At 49.6% G+C, this 4017-nt stretch overlaps 1 protein-coding gene across 2 annotated transcripts in view; it reads left to right on the forward strand.

Moving 5' to 3' along the window:
• ITFG2 (integrin alpha FG-GAP repeat containing 2) overlaps positions 1–4017 on the forward strand; it is a 17658-nt gene that overhangs the window by 1150 nt on the left and 12491 nt on the right. The gene's annotated exons all lie outside the window — the stretch shown is intronic.

The following is a 4017-nucleotide window of genomic DNA, read 5'->3' on the forward strand; positions in this document are numbered from 1 at the left end:
CGGATCTCGAACCCGCGGGCTCAGGCAATCCACTCACCTCAGCCTCCCAAAGGCGCAGGATTACAGGCTGAGCCACCGAGCCCAGCAGGCATTTTTTAGATCTGTTTTTTTACTGTTATATTCTCAACACTTAGAACAGTGCCTGGCACATAGTAGGCACTCCATAATGCTTTGGGTTTTTTTGTGTTGGAGTCTCACTCTCGCCCAGACTGGAGTACAGTGGCACACTCACAGCTACCTCAGCCTCAATCTTTTGGGCTCAGATGATCCTTTTGCCCCAGCCTTCCAAGTAACTGGAACTACAGGTGCACACCACCACACCTGGCCAATTTTTTTTTTTTATTGTAGAGCTGAGGTCTCACCAAGTTTCTCAGGCTGGTCTCGAACCCTAGGCTCAGCAATCCTCTTGCCTCAGCCTCCCAAAGTGCTGGGATTATGGGCTTGAACCACTGCGTCCAGCCCAATCCATGTTTTTTGAATAAATGAAGATTGTTATAAAAAGCAAGTGTGATTATGTATTTCAATGCAATTTAAAGAATTTTGACTGTTATTAGTAAATATATTGAAAGCAGACATAAGTCGGGCTCGGTGGCTCAGCCTGTAATCCCACGCCTTTGGGAGGCTGAGGTGAGTGGATTGCCTGAGCCCGCGGGCTCGAGACCCGCCTGGGCAGCGAGACCTCATCTCTACAATAAATCAAAAAATCAGCCAGGCGTGGTAGCGCATGCCTGTAATTCCAGCTACTAGGAAGGCTGAGGCGGAAGGGTCGCCGGAGCCCAGCAGGTCGAGGCTGCGGTGGCCGGAAGCGGCCACTGCACTCCAGTCTGGGCGACAGAGTGAGACTCCAACTCAAAAAAAAAAAAAAAAAGATGTGATTGTTGACAAGTGATTAGGACACCCGGCCCACATGAGTGTGGGTAGTAATTTTGTTAGTGGTTCCCAAAGCCAACTTTGGAGACTTGGGAGCAGGAAAAGACTGATTTCAGCCTAATAACCCCTTAGCCTAAAGTTCTTTGAAACTTATTTCCTTCCTGCTAAACAGAGAAAGAAGCCAGGAATGAAATAGAAAGGTTCTAGATCTGCCATTGTGACCTGGCTGCCGCTGGACATGAAGCCTTTGAAAGCCGAAGCAAAACCTCGGTGTTTCTGATGGTGGACGCTTCAGCAGGATTATTTAGTGTCACCGAGTAACCTCCAGAGGCCAGAGCCAATCTCAGAAGCAGAATGCTGGGAAGCAGGGGGACTGCCCTGGAAATGTCCCCTTCCAGAACACCTGCTGAGGCTTTTCTCTCCACCTGACTCAGTCATATCTAGCTCACCAAGCTTACACACTTTCAGATTTTTATTCTTGTATCTGTGCCCCTGAGCTGAATAGATGAGGTCCTTGAGCAGGGAGTTAGTGGCATTTATGATTTTTATTTATTTATTTATTTATTTATTTTGAGTCAGAGTCTCACTCTTTCGCCCAGGCTAGAGTGCAGTGGCACCTTAGCCTCTACCTGCTGGGCTCAGGTGATCCTTGCGCCTCATCCTTCTAAGTACCTGGAACTATGGGCACGCGCCACCACACCTGACTGTTTTTGATTTATTGTAGAGACGAGGTCTCGCCAAGTTGCCCAGGCTAGTCTCGAAACACTGAGTTCAAGCAATCTTCTCGCCTCTGCTTGCCAAAGTGCTGGGATTACAGGCATGAGCCATAGCGCCTGGCCCTTTTGTTGCTTAAAAATATCTTTTTTGGGCCTGGTGTGGTGGCTAATGCCTGTAATCCCAACATTTTGGGTGGCTAAGGTGGGAGGATTGCTTGAGCCCAGTAGTTCCAGACCAGCCTCAGCAGCATAGTGAGACCTTGTCTCTATAAAAAAAATTTAAAAATTAGCCGGGCATGGTTGCACACTCCTGTAGTCCTAGCTACTTGGCGGAAGGATCCTCTGAGCCCAGGAGACCCAGGATGTGGTGAGCTGTGATCATGCCACTGCATCTCAGCCTGGGCGTGAGTGAAACCCCAACTCAAACAAAACTTAATTAATTAATTAAAGATCTTTGTTGGCCAGGTACAGTGGCTCATGCCTATATCCCAGCACTTTGGCAGGCTGAGGTGAGAGGATTACCTGAGCCCACGGGTTCGAGACCCGCCTGGGCAACTTGGCGAGACCTCATCTCTACAACCCATAAAAAAATTAGCCAGGTGTGCCTGTAGTTCCAACTACTTGGAAAGCTGAGGCGAACGGAGCACCTGAGCCCAGGAGGTCGAGGCTGTGGTGTCTGCGAGCGTGCCACTGCCCTCCAGCCTGGGCAACAGAGTGAGGCTCCAACTCAAAAGTCAAAATAGAAAGACTGTGTTGTTATTTGTTCATTAAATAAATAGTTATCATCGCCTGCTGTATACTATGACATTCATCAATTGAATGTATACAAAAAGTTTGAAGCTGGATGCGGTGGCTCACACCTGTAACCCCAGCACTTTGGGTGACTGAGGCGAGAGGACTGTTTGAACTTAGTTCAAGACCTCCCTAGACAACATAGTGAGACCTTGTCTCTACAAACAATAAAAAAACATTAGCCAGATGTGATGCTGCTTGCCTGTAATCCCAGCCTACTTGAGTGGCTGAGGCAGAAGGATCACTTGAATCCCGGAGTCTGAGGCTGCGCTGCACTCCACCCTGGGCAACAGAGTGAGACCCTGATGCAAAAAAAAAGGTATGAAGGATGCTAAGTTCCCCAGCCCTGGAGAAGTTTAGCTAAAGGCTGAAAACTCAGCTGCTATTAGCACTCAGTGTATGCCAATCTCTGGTCCATTTGCTTCCCTCTATTTTCTCAGTTCTCACAACCATCCAATGAGGGAGATACTCTGACCATCCTTGTTTTATTGATTGATTGATTGATCGAGTTGGAGTCCTACTCTTTGTCGCCCAGGCTGGAGTACAGTGGCCCGCTCACAGCCACTGCAGCCTCGACCTGCTGGGCTCAGGAGATCCTTCCACCTCAGTCTTCCAAGAAACTGGAAATACAGGCACACACTACAATGCCCGGCTAATTTTTATTTTATTGGAGAGATGAGGTCTCACCAAGTTGCCCGGGCTGGTCTCAAACCCGCGGCCTCAGGCGATCCATTCGCCTCGGCCTCCCAAAGTGCTAGGATGACAGGCCGAGGCACCGAACCCAGCCCCTAATTTTTGGTTTATTGTAGAGATGAGATCTCGCCAATTTGCCCAGGTGGGTCTCAGACCCGCGGGCTCAGGCAATCCACTCGCCTTGGCCTCCAGAGTGCTGGGATGACAGGCTGAGCCACCGAACCCGGCCTACCCTCCTCTTGATCTTGAGGTGTAGAGACCTTGTCTCTACAATAAGTCAAAAAATAGCCGGGCATGGTAGCACACGTCTGTAGTTCCAGCTACTCGGAAGGCTGCAGCGGAAGGCTTGCTGGAGCCCACCAGGTCGACTTTGGGGTGGCCATGAGTGTGCCACTGCAATCCAGCCTGGGCGACAGAGTGAGACGCCAACTCAAAAAAAAAGTCCCTTTTGTAACAGCCAGATTAGGAGAGCAGAAGTCAGAAGAGTGGAGCATGGAGCTGTCCAGGTTTCAAGATTTCCCTGGATGAATCATAGACTCTGTGTAACCTCTATTCCTCCTGCCCCAACATGCACACCCCTACACACAAATAAAGAACTTCTGGGAGACCATGGCTATGTTGGTTCCAAAAGATGTTTTTTCTGGAGTCAGGGTCTCACTCTGTCACCCAGGCTGGAGTGCAGTGGCACACTCACGGCCATCCCAGCGTTGACCTGCTGGGCTCCAGCGATCCTTCTGCCTCAACCTTCCAAGTAGCTGGAACTACAGACGTGCACTACTATGCCCAACTAATTTTTGATTTATTGTAGAGATGAGATCTTGCCAAGTTGCCCAGGCTGGTCTCGAAGCCGCGGGCTCAGGCAATCCACTCGCCTCGACCTCCCAAAGTGCTGAGATGATAGGCTGAGCCACTGAGCCCAGCCTGAAAGACTTTTTTTTTTTTTTTT

The sequence above is a fragment of the Carlito syrichta genome, unplaced genomic scaffold (assembly GCF_000164805.1).
Source record: "Carlito syrichta isolate Samal-C Ts95f unplaced genomic scaffold, Tarsius_syrichta-2.0.1 Scaffold287945, whole genome shotgun sequence".
Lineage (NCBI taxonomy): Eukaryota > Metazoa > Chordata > Mammalia > Primates > Tarsiidae > Carlito > Carlito syrichta.